Source organism: Schistocerca gregaria, chromosome 5 (assembly GCF_023897955.1).
Source record: "Schistocerca gregaria isolate iqSchGreg1 chromosome 5, iqSchGreg1.2, whole genome shotgun sequence".
Lineage (NCBI taxonomy): Eukaryota > Metazoa > Arthropoda > Insecta > Orthoptera > Acrididae > Schistocerca > Schistocerca gregaria.
The window spans coordinates 379400903-379413764 of NC_064924.1; the positions used below are offsets into that span (position 1 = coordinate 379400903).

Consider the following 12862-nt stretch of genomic DNA (forward strand, 5'->3'; position numbering starts at 1 on the left):
TTCATTGTGCCTATCTACCGGCGCTTTCCAGCTTGGTAAGTCTTGGAATCTTTGTTTTTAATATTTTTTCCCATGTGGAAGTTTCTCTCTATTTTATTTACATCGGTATATATAGGGAAACATTCCACGCGTGAAAAATATATCTAAAAACAAAGATGAAGTGACTTACCAAACAAAAGCGCTGCCAGGTCGATAGACACACAAACAAACACGAACATACGCACAAAATTCTAGCTTTCGCAACCAACAGTTGCTTCTTGAGGAAAGAGGGAAGGAGAGGGAAAGACGAAAGGATGTGGGTTTTAAGGGACAGGCTAAGAATTCATTCCAGTCTCGGGAGCAGAAAGATTTACCTTAGGGGGAAAAAAGGACAGGTGTACACTCGCACACTCACACATATCCATCCACACATACACAGACACAAGCAGACATTTGTAAAGGCAAAGAGTTCCTTGCCTTTACATATGTCTGCACACGGGAATTGGGAGGCTGTATTCCGTCTGCGGAGACAGTGTAACCCAGAAAAGTCACAGAAGACTGACACAATTGGAAGTTTTATTTGTTTATCTCTACACCATTGGATGCCAAAATCTGGAGGACCTGAGATAAATGAACTTTGTGTTCTTCAGTCGATTTGCTGAAAATGAGTATGTCACCAGGTATGTGGAACAGAACTCGAACTGTCGTAAGATTGAGTCAATGAAATGTTGCCACATGCCACATTCTTTTAACCAAATGGCATGAAGTTGTACTGGAACAAACCGAGTGGTTTGATGATCACTGTCTTTCAGCGCTACGAGAACCTGGTAATAAGCATGTTTGCCATCGATCACAATGAAGATTGTAGCGCCCGATAGCATATGAGTGAAATTGTTTGTGTTTGGCATGGGGTAATTGTCCATGACAGTGTGAGCATTTAAACATCTGTAATCTCCACACATTTGAAAAGAACTGTTGCGTTTCGTGACAAGGTGAATCGGTGAAGACCAATTGCTGTCCGATGGCTATAGGATGCCTGCCTCCAGAAGTTCATTAATTTGCTGCTGGGTCACGCACAATTTAATGGGGTTGAGGCATCTAACCTTGTGTCTAATAGGAGGGACGACAGTGGTAATTACCTTGTGTGAGACTGAGAACTGCACACGAGGCTGAGTAACATTCTGATGTGGAATTTTGGGACGAGTGGGGCGTGATGAGGCATAGCAGTTAGTGTGAGTGGGAAAAGGTAGCACGAAAGTCACATGCCTATTACGGGAGTATGGCGTGCACTTGTTTGTAGAGGTCAACTGCGCACACAGCATGGAGCAGAGTGGGGTGCACAGTGACTGTCTTCTGTTAACTTTATGTTGGGCAACTGGCGCAGATGAGAGAGGTGCTGGCATCGTTTGAGGGACAGCGATGGCAGTTGAGTTGCTTGGCTGGGGCGTGGGAGAGGGGGAATGTTTATCAACAAGCAGGGTGGCTGCCTGCATAGTGGGTTTGGTCGTACTGCGCGAACGACTGTTATTAAAGAAACTGTTTGAAACATGAGACACTGCGTGTAGAGGGTGCTTGGGTGGTGCAGAGGTCACTGAATGCAAATCATCACATGCAATGAATGTTCTTGAACTAACCTGATGAGTGTTTGAAGTGATGCTTGGTGATGAAGTTTGTTCCAGTGAAGGAACTGCAGACTGCAGTTTCAACAGTGAGGTGCGGGCTGTAACGATCTCACAGTAAATGTGAGCAAAGCGTTGTTTCAGCTCACCATTCTCCCGGCGTAGGTGCGCTGCTGAGTCGTATTCTGAAAGTACGTTAGTGATGCAGGTCACAACCTTGTCCGCGAGGGTAGAACATTCACGAACTAAATCCCGTGTTGTGGCAGAAACAGAATGAGGAGTATGGGTGCCAGAGCACAGTGTCTGAGTGTTAGATGGTTGGTGTAACATTGAAAACTGGACTACATTCGGGGAGAGCTTGTAATGGGACAAAAAATCCATACCAAGAATTGGTTCGTCGATGTCGGTGATGTAGAAGGTCCATGGGAAATGCAGAGAAGGGGAGAGGTGCACCATCACTTTCACAGAACCCACAGTTTGTAATGTTGATGCATAGACAGCCCACAGGAGAGACTTCATCGGTGAAAATTTGTTTGGAGCCAACGATCAAGGTATGATAGACACGTCAGTGCCACTGTCAATTAGGTAGACAAACTGCGATGAAATGTCCATCTTTTGATTTGCAGATCCTTGTATTGGCCGTGTTTGCAGTTAAAATTTTTTGGATGTCTGTCACATATAAATGACTGCTCAGAGGAGGGGATGAGTGGACGGAGTGCAATGTTAGGGGATGCCTGTGAGGTTCCCCGCAGGACTCAGCATCACTTAGTTCCTGCGGTCGGCATTTGGGTATTGGCAAGGTAACCTGCACATCTTGGCCTCAGCCCCAAAAATCTTGTGGTACCAACAGCACGGATGAGCCAAATGTGGTGGTGGTGGTGGTGGTGGTGGTGGTGATGGTGGTGGTGACTGTGACAGCGGGGGAAGCTTGTCCTCGTTGATCTGTTCTGGGATGTTAACCGGGCTGTATGGAGCATGGGCGATTCTTGAGTTCAGATAGAGGAGAGAGCAAATGAGTACTGCCTGGCGGTGTCGAAAGCATGGAAGCTGAATGGGCCCTGCCCCTGCCAGCAGACGGCCAGTAAACAGGAGGAGTAGTGTCACACAGCAATGGTGGATGAGCTGGGTATTTCTAGCACAGGAGCGCATACAGCTGATCTGCGATGCGCAGGCGAGGACCGATTGACTTGAAAGAGTGTGGCAGTAGGTGTATCTGTAGGTCAGTAGGTAACTTGGTAGACCATACCGCCCACAGGTGATGTCTGGCACTGTACAGGGTGGTGCGTGAAATGTGTTACCATTTTGTTTTTGAGTATAAACTTTATTGTCAATACAATCTGAATGGAACACATACTACAATGAAGAGCCATCCATGGAGATTTGTTCTAACACAGCACATGCTCAATATGTCCACCATTTTGTTTCCTATCTTACTTCAAATGAACACTGAAGTTAGTGATTACCCTACAGCACATGTCTTCCATATTTCACTGCAAGTTTGAAGAATAAGTCTTCTGTGCTACATTAAATCACGTGGACATTTCAGGAAAATTTTTTCTTTAGGTACCCCCAAAGAAAAAAGTCACAGGGATTGAGGTCTGGACTATTGGGGGGCCAATTTTGTCCATCATTGAAGTGACATGGAAACCTGAGTGAAATGATCCTCATGTCGAAATACTTGTATAAAAACTCCAATACAGTGTTTGCAGTATGTTGCCTTGCTCCATCTTGCATGAACCAATGTGTGTTGAAGGGCAAGGCAGTATCAAGAAGCTGTGGAATGAAGCTATTGTGAAGCATGCTCAAATAACGCTTACTGTTCACAGTTTCTTCAAAGAAAAAGGGTCCAATAAGTCCTTGACTGGAAATTGCTGGCCATGCTGTAATTCTCGGAGCATAATGTTGACATTCATGAAGCATTTGTGGGTTTTCAGTGGCCCAAATGCATACATTTTGTTTGTTAACCACACTATCTAAATGAAAATGCACCTCGTCTGGAAACCAAATGTTATTGAGAGTTTCTTCCTTATCCTCCGCCCACTGAGCAAACAGTAGTCTTTGCTGCTTGTGTTCTTCAGTGAGCTTCTGTGCACAGGTCATCTTGTGTGAGTACATATGGAGGTCACTTTTAAGAATGTGGTGAACAGAGTGTCTAGATATTCCCAGTTGCACTGCTGCCTTTCTACACAATTTCCCGGGACTTCTCTGTACAGCAACCCATACCGCTTCAATATTCTCTGGCGAACAAACAGGTTTAGGCAGAGGTCGCTTTGCTTCCAGTACTGTTCCTTCCTGTACAAATTTATCGTACAACATGTGGATGGTCTTCTTGCAAGGGACCCATCATGTGTTAAACTGTTGTCAAAAATGCCTCTGAGTCACAACAAGGCTTTTTGTTTCATGAAAAAGTAACACAATTGCCAATCGTTGCTGTGTCATCAGTCTTCCATTGTCAGCCATTGCTGCTTACTAGTCCCCTAGTGGCAGTATCGTGAATTACATGTCCTTTCGTAACTCATTTGTTTTTCCAAGCTCTGCTGGTACTGCTGTAGAGATCCCAGCGGGATATCTAATGTGCGTCGTTAATTGTGAAAGAAACAATTGGTAACACATTTCATGTGCCACCCTGTATGTTCACTCATGAGTAACCTGAGGCAGTGCCAAACTTGTGATGGAGTGCAGTCCCCCAGGTGCTCCTTGTACAAAATCTTGATTATCAATTCATTTTCTTGACAAACTTGTACTTCAGTGGCAGTGGAGGCGAATGTAGGAGATCAAAAATTAATTCCGAGTGGTCGTGAAGGTGTATGACCAAACAAAGAAACTTGGAGTTGTCATCAGTCACTTGATGCAGCTTGAAGAGGTGCTCCACCAGTGCAAACCATGAAACTGGATTGTTCTTGTATAGGGGAGGTAGCTTGGGTAGGTGGCCTGGAGGTGGAGACGAAGATGGCTTCGGTGTGTCTTGGAAGGCCTGCGGTCCTGCTGCACAAGGTTCCATGCTCGGATCTGGCATCACCAGAGTGGAAATGTTACTTACACATATGTTTGGAAAAATGGCTTGTTGTAATGTCTCTGAAGACGCCCGAAAACACGATGCGGTGGGTATGGTCGGTACCGTGGAAGCAAACGGGCAAGTGGCGTGTAATGAGGGCCCTTAAACTGGACTGGAAACTGAAGGAATAGCACTGATGTTGTCCAACTGTGTGTTGGTGTGGAAGGCCGGCGCAGCAGACACAGACGGTACTACAGAAGGAGTGAGCGGTTTTATGGTTGGCATCAAAGCGCCCCATAGGAGAGGGGTAGGGGAGGGGGGGGGGTGTTACGGGGAGGGTGGCCTGGAGCTTAAAGCGGCCACACTCCCTTCGTGGTGGGACCATAAAACACTGGTGAAACCTGTTGGCTGTCGCACTGTCAGAGTACAACATTGCTGGGTGAAGAGGCTATGTTGAGGGCACTCGTACTCATGTGGTCACGAAACTGGGCTGCCGATCTGGTGGTTTGTTCTGGTGAACTGGACGCATAAAAATGTCTGTTACTGATTTGTGAGGAAGGTGAGGCAGTCATAGCTTGGTAATAGTTGACTGCGTGTATGTTTTGCACAAATGGTGGTGTTGCACATGGCACTAGTGTAACTGATTTCGTGGCACATAGAGGACCAAAAACACTTGTGTGAATTTCAGTCTCTTTGAACTTCGTACGAGTGGTTAATCGTCACACTATTTAGTAGATCGTCCACTTCACTTTTCACTTGTTGTTGTGCGTAATCTGGCAAAACCAAGCCTGAGTCCATTGTTTGAGGTAACTGTGTAACACTTGGTCATTGTGGAGTTACTAAAGTAGAGTTTATCCTTGTCGAAGATCGTAGATTATTGGCCATTAGCTGCGAATTAACCAACGGCAGACGGTTGTGTTGGACTGGTCGTAAGAGCTGGGCATCCAAATCTTCGTAAAGAATGGTTGGTTATGTAGCCATGGCATTGGACATGAAACCTGTTGATTCTATACGACCAGCGCAGAAGTTGTGGAAGACATAGAACTTTTTGTCTGGGGTCACCAATATGGCATTCTGAATATGGATCATTATATACATAATAAACAGTTCCAAGTTTCCTATATACACATATATTTTACCATAAAGAACACTGCATGAAGTACAAAGGCAGACTGAATTAAACATGGCAGCTCGTCAGCGCAGTTAAAGTTCTAAAGATTGTAATTTGCGTGGTTGATGTGACCTATCGACACCACAACGTGTTTTATAATTCTATGAAAGGTGGAATTGACATTGCAGATGAGTGGCCAGCAACTTGTGATGTAAGCTGCAACTCAAAAAAATGGCCTCACACTGTCTTCTACGCAATACTGAATATGGCCAGCACAAATGCTGCTACTGCTCAGTGATTAAATAACAATAAAAACCAAAAGCTTCATAATTCCTTAAAAACACTAGGCTGTATGCTTTTCAGTGACCATTTGAGTGTCCGACAAGAATTACCTCAACTGCCAAGTACTTTGCGTAAGAGATTCAGAGAATTTAGTGGAGAATCTTTGCAAGAATCGACTGCTGGAGTCCAAAGTGTATGAAAGAGATGTCAAGAGTGTCCCTGTGCTAGACATTGTAAGACACCTCGTGTTTGTGAAGGTTGTCATAAGTACATTTGTCAAGAACACATTGTTCCATTCTGCCAGCAATGTGCTAAGTCAAAAGATGATTAACAGCTTATGTCAAAAGTTTATTGTTCATTTTGTGATTGAAGAAGATTCATCTCATAAATACTTACCAAAAAATCAAAATTACTGATGAGAATGTGTGGTTTTGTAAATTTTAAAAAAATTTGTTACATTAAGAGCTGTTAAAAATGGTTACTTTGTAGAATTTATGTAAAAATTATGTAATAAAGCATTTGTCTGCTTAATGGTCTTTATTTGTATATAAATCCTTTAATTAATAAATAATTCATAAATTTAATTCCCATATTTTGTTAAAATGTGTCAACAAATACTTAAAAAATATAAATGAAAAACAGGCTCAATATGACCCTCCACATCCTCGATGTACCCTTTTTGAACCACATCCTCACCAGGTTAATTACTTTTGTCATTTTCTGACTTACTCTCGGTCCATATTCCGAGCTTATCAGACTATTCGTTCAAAAGCTCCTGAAATTCCTCCTCGCTTTCATTGAGAATAACAATGTCTTCAGTGAACCTTATCATTGATGTGAGAGACTTGTGCACATTAAAATAAGAAGAGCAATGTGAGAAATCTTCAATAAATTCAAAAGTAACATTTTGTCAGTTTATCTGCAGAAGAATTCTAGAAGTTTTTTGTCTCTTGTAATGACAGTAATCAAATCCAAATCACTGTCCAGGCACTCGATGACCATAATCGCACTAAAATATAGGATAACACAAAGAAGGCTGAAATACTGAATTTATTACTTCATAGTGAATATATTATTGTAGCCAAGATAAACATGAAGTCAACATCTACCACAGTATTACAAGTTCATATGCCAACTAATTCCTCAGAAGATTAAGGAACCAAAGGAATGTATAGTGAGATTAAAGAAAGTATTGAGATAGTTAAGACAGAGGACAATTTAATTGTGATGAGAGTGTGGAATTCAATACTAGGAAAAGGAAGAGAAGGAAAAATAGTAGATGAATATGGACTGTGGGAAAGGAATGAAAGAGGAAGCCACCTGGTATAAATCTGTATGGAGTATATTTAATTGCCACTAATACTTGGTTTATCAATCATGAAAGAAGGTTGTGTACATGGAAGAGACCTGGAGACACTGGAAGGTTTTGTATCAATTTTGAATTGGTAAGACAGAGGTCTTGGAACCAGATTTTAAACTAACATATTTCGATGTGCAGATGTGACCTGTGATCATAATTTATTGATTATGAACAGTAGAGTAAAACTCAAGTAATTGCAAAAGATAAAAAATTAAGGAGATGGGACCTGGGTAAGTTGAAAGATCCAGAGGTTGTTGAGAGCTTCAAAGGGAGGATTAGGCAATGCTAGAAAGTGGTGAGGAAGTAGATGAAGAGAAAATGGGAGATAGGATACAATGAGTATAATTTGACAGTGCACTTGAAGAGCTATTTAAAAGAAGGCTCCTAGAGTAGATGGCGCTCCCTCATAATGACTGATATCCTTGGGAGAGATAGCCATGACAAAACTATTCCACCTGATGTGCAAGCTGTATGAGACAGGCGAAATACCCTCAGACTACAGGAAGAATGGAATAATTCCAGTTCCAAAGATACATAGTGCTGACAGGTATCAATATTACAGAACTATCAGTTTAATAAGTTATCATCGCAAAAAACTGGCACCAACTACTTACAGAAGAGGGAAAAAACTGGGAGAATGGACCTCGGGGAAGAGCAGTTTGGCTTCCAGAAAAACATAGTAACACATAAGGTAAAACTGTGCTACGACTTATTTCATAAGACAGTTTAACAAAGGGAAAAATCCCCATCTATAGCATCTGTAGACTCAGAGGAAGATTTGACAGTGTTGACTGGAATACACTTATTGAAGTTCAGAAGGTAGCAGGCATAAAATACAGGGAGCAAAGAGTTGCATACAACTTGTACAGCAACCAGACAGCTATTACAAGAGTAGAGTGTGAGATATAACTTCTTCTTAAAAATAAGTATTGAAACTACAGAGTTCAGATGGGCAGTGTAAAATGGTTACTTAATTTCTTCGTCAATATCCTGATGATCTTGACAAGAACAGGAAAGATAGATTTACAATCAGCATGCAATTTGACTTGAAATAACGATACACCTTTACATGTCAGAGGGACACAGAGGGTCCATTGCAAATAAAAGCTCAACAGGGAACCTCAAACTCCCAACGTGACGTCCTTATATACACTTTCAAACAACTATGCCATTGTTTACTTTACAGTTTTCAGTAATTACAATTGTAAAGTATTTCATCAAGTCAATTTGATATATGCACAGAAACAGTATAAAACAGCCTATTTTGCTCCACACATACAAATTATCCAGGGGATAACATTTGATTTACTTCAGATATACAAACTTTACATAAGATATGAGGAGCAAACAATGACTTTGACAATTTCATTAATTACACAATAACAAAATTAACTATGGTGTTCCTACTATATTTTTGACATATGCTGTAACAAACCTTTCAGTTAAAATCTACAGTAATTTTGGATTTTACACAGAAAGTATATTTTTATCATTTGTTAACATGTTTGGTTTTATTATTTTGTTAAACTCACATAATTACTTCAAATATCAGTAAACTTTGATTCATATTTTGCTTAAAGATATGAATAATAGACAGTCTTACATTAATCTGAACATCACTTTATGTTTACTGACTGATAAACAAAACTGAATATGTTGGTATAACATATTTTCATTCAATTTTAATTTAAAAATGATACAACAATTTCAGATGTTACTATCAACTGATCAAGGTTTATGAGTTAGTACTCCAAAACCATTTACACATTCCATTATCCACTAGGTGGATATTACTGTTTTGTTCACATTTCTGATATTATTATCATCTTGTTCTTCATGTAATTTCATATGGTTGCATATGATGCAATTACAGTGGTGTATTAAAGTAATACACAAGATAGATGCATTATATTCCTATAACAGTATTAAAATCTGGGTAGTGGCTATCCCTCAGTGAACTGAAAGTGTGGCAATGGTCTGTTCAATTTGCTTTCCATTCTGCTCTGTTACATATAACCCCCCCCCCACCTCTCCTCCTCGCCAAAGAGTATTGCACACCACCAGATTGTGCAAGCCTCTCCCAGCTAATCACATGACAGAGAGCTGGTAGTGAATTTGAAGGTAGACAACAAAATTTGTGAACATATGTGTACATAAAAGAAATTATTTAAAAGGATTACACAAGTACTTACTAATGAATATCTTAGTATTACACTAAATCTACAAAGCAAAATGTACTTTAAACAAACATGGCTTTTTTTATCTGTCATTCATAATGGACTCCTCCTTCATAGCAACAGGCAATTGTCTCCTGTAATGTTTCATATTACATTTAGTCCTGAAAAATCAGATCACTTTTCCCTCAGGGCACTCACTAAAGACAACTTATTTTTATAAATGAATGACAATACAAATAATGACTTGCATAAAGACAAAATGAAAATCTTCAGCTAAAACTACAGTTGTGTACATTAAAGGCAACATCTGATATCTACTGACTCAGCAATGTTAATGCATTTCCTTTCAGACAGCTACTTATCTACATTAGAATATTTACAAGTATATACAGTAAGAAACTGGTATAGGCATGTGTACCCAAATACAGAGATATGTAAACAGGCTGAATACAGTGCTACAGCCGGCAACACCTATATAAGACAACAAGTGTCTGGCACAGTTGTTAGATCAGTTACTGCTGCTACAATGGCAGGTTATCAGGATTTAAGTGAGTTTGTACATGGTGTTATAGTCAGCGCATGAGCGATGGGACACAGAATCTCCGAGGCAGTGATGAGGTAGCAATTTTTCTGTATGACCACTTCATAAGTGTATCATGAATATCAGGAATCCGGTAAAACATAAGATCTCCGACATCACTGTGGCCAGAAAATGATCCTGCAAGAACGGGACCAATGACAAATGAAGAGAAACATTCAACATGACAAAAGTGCAACCCTTCCACAAATTTCTGTAGATTTCAATGCTGGGTGTGGGAACCCCCTCGTGTACCCTTGATGACTGAATGACAGTAAGCTTTTTGCCTCACGTGGGCCCATCAACACCAACAATGGACTGTTTATGACTGGAAACATGTTGCCTGGTCATCTGAGTCTCATTTCAAATTGTATCGAGCAGATGAATGTGTATAGGTATGGAGACAACCTCATGAATCCATGGACCCTGCATGTCAGCAGGGGATTGTCCAAGCTGGTGGAGGCTCTGCAATGCTGTGGGGCAGTTGCAGTTGGAATGATATGGGACCCGTGATAGGTCTAGATATGAATCTGACGGGTGACATGTAAGCATCTCCAGATTTGAACATTATTGAGCCTATCTGGGATGCCATGCAACGTGCTGTTCAAAAGAGATCCCCACCCCTCGTACTCTTCCAGATTTATGGGAAACCTTGCATGATTATGGTGTCGGTTCCCTCCAGCACTACTTCAGACATTTGTTGAGTCCACACCACATTGTGCTGCGGCAGTTCTGTGTTCTCGCAGGGGGCCTACACAATATTATGCAGGTGTACCAGTTTCTTTGGCTCTTCAGTGTACATAATGTTTTCGTACAGTGTTCAGCGTTTAAATTTGCAATACAAAACCAATACCTCCAGTTTCTCCTGACCAAATTTAGCAATTATTCTCTTTAAAATATATCTTGTTACAATTATCATTCTATATTTGTTACTTCTTTCTAATAGTTTTCAGTGTCATACTGGGGGCAATGTCATTTAAAATATGCATTGTTTATGACTTGATGATAAGCCATTATGCCTTCCTTTCCAAAACAAGAATATGCATATCTCCATCAGCAATGATACAAAATAAGTGTTCTAGTTACATAAGAGCATATTTGCAACAAGACTACATACCAATAGTAATGTAAATAATAATGTGGAAACCATCTGAATAAGTTTGCAAGTCAAGTACCTCAAATGAATGATAAAATTGAGTTGATCAATTAACAAGCATATATTGAATGTTACTTGTACACCTGTTCCATTTTCACCATTAAAGATAAGCGCTATAGAAGACTGTATTAAAACTTAAAGAAAACTAGCTGTTTGGTAATAATATGTTACATACATTGTATGTGCGATTTAGTTACTCACAACCCAGGTTATGAAGCAACAGGGAAAGGAAAACAGGGAAGGTAGCAAGGATGGAGGCATGGTTGTCTGAGGGAAGCCAAAGATATTCTACTGCAGGTACTGTGCCAGCTTCAAACCAAAGAGGATGCATACAGAAGTAAAGAGGTGTATAGTATAAAGATGTAGGATAGAAAGATGCATGAATGGCTAAAGAGGAAAGGGAAAGAGGAGAAGACTGAAAAGTAAATGGGAGTGAGGTTGTTTAACATAGGTTCAGTCCAGGGGGATGGCGGGATACTGTATGTGCCATTTGGCTTCTCCCACCCAACACCAGTCCCTCTGAACTGCGGAGATGGGAACTTGCACTCCAGCACATCCTTTCATCCCGCCATCCCCCTGGACTGAACCTACGTTAAACAACCTCACTCCCATTTACTTTTCAGTCTTCTCCTCTTTCCCTTTCCTCTTTAGCCATTCATGCATCTTTCCATCCTACATCTTTATACTATACACCTCTTTACTTCTGTATGCATCCTCTTTGGTTTGAAGCTGGCACAGTACCTGCAGTAGAATATCTTTGGCTTCCCTCAGACAACCATGCCTCCATCCTTGCTACCTTCCCTGTTTTCCTTTCCCTGTTGCTTCATAACCTGGGTTGTGAGTAACTAAATCCACTTTCCCTTCTTCCCTTTCTTTCCCCTCTCTCCTCCCTGATGAAGGAACATTTATTCCGAAAGCTAGGAACTTAAATTTTCGGTTGTTTTTTGTGTTTCTATCGGTTGTACTGAGCTGAGGTAAGTACTGGCCAGCCCCTCTATCTCTTTGTTAGTAATTGTTTCACATCTTTATATGAGATTTTCCATTAATTAGATACATTGTATGTGAGCATTTCAATCTTACTGGTTGAACATACAGTGGGTATCAGTGACAGCATTGTTTCAGTTTTGTTTACTCTACAGAGCTTGTAATGTATGTACACATACAGTTAACATAGTCTTGAATTGTTGACAGAATTTATGTGTTGCATCTATTGCAACATCCCCTGTGATATACATTATTTATACTTAATATCTTCAAATTTATTTAATATTTTCTGGGTGACATGCTTCCCTCTCTAAATATCTATTTAAGTGTCTCTAGTGAAGAACAATTCTTACTCCCCCATCCCTTTTCGAGATTATGACCAATGGGTTACTATACTGATGACAATTTCTTTCTATTATGTTCCACTTTTCCACTTTTGCCTCTTGTGTAGTTACCTTTCAACCATTTCCTTCTGCAAAGTGGAGCTTGATAAAGAATGGATCATGTGGCCTCAACTTTAGCTTAAATTGTTAATTCTTTACTCACACTTTTTTTTAAAAAATCAATGATGTCACAATAATCACACAAAAATTTCCTTATCTCCTTTGAGTACAACTTCTCA

The 12862-nt window shown here is 40.4% G+C and overlaps 1 protein-coding gene across 1 annotated transcript in view; it reads right to left on the reverse strand.

Moving 5' to 3' along the window:
* LOC126273071 (60S ribosomal protein L35) overlaps positions 1-12862 on the reverse strand; it is a 158232-nt gene that overhangs the window by 49796 nt on the left and 95574 nt on the right. The gene's annotated exons all lie outside the window — the stretch shown is intronic.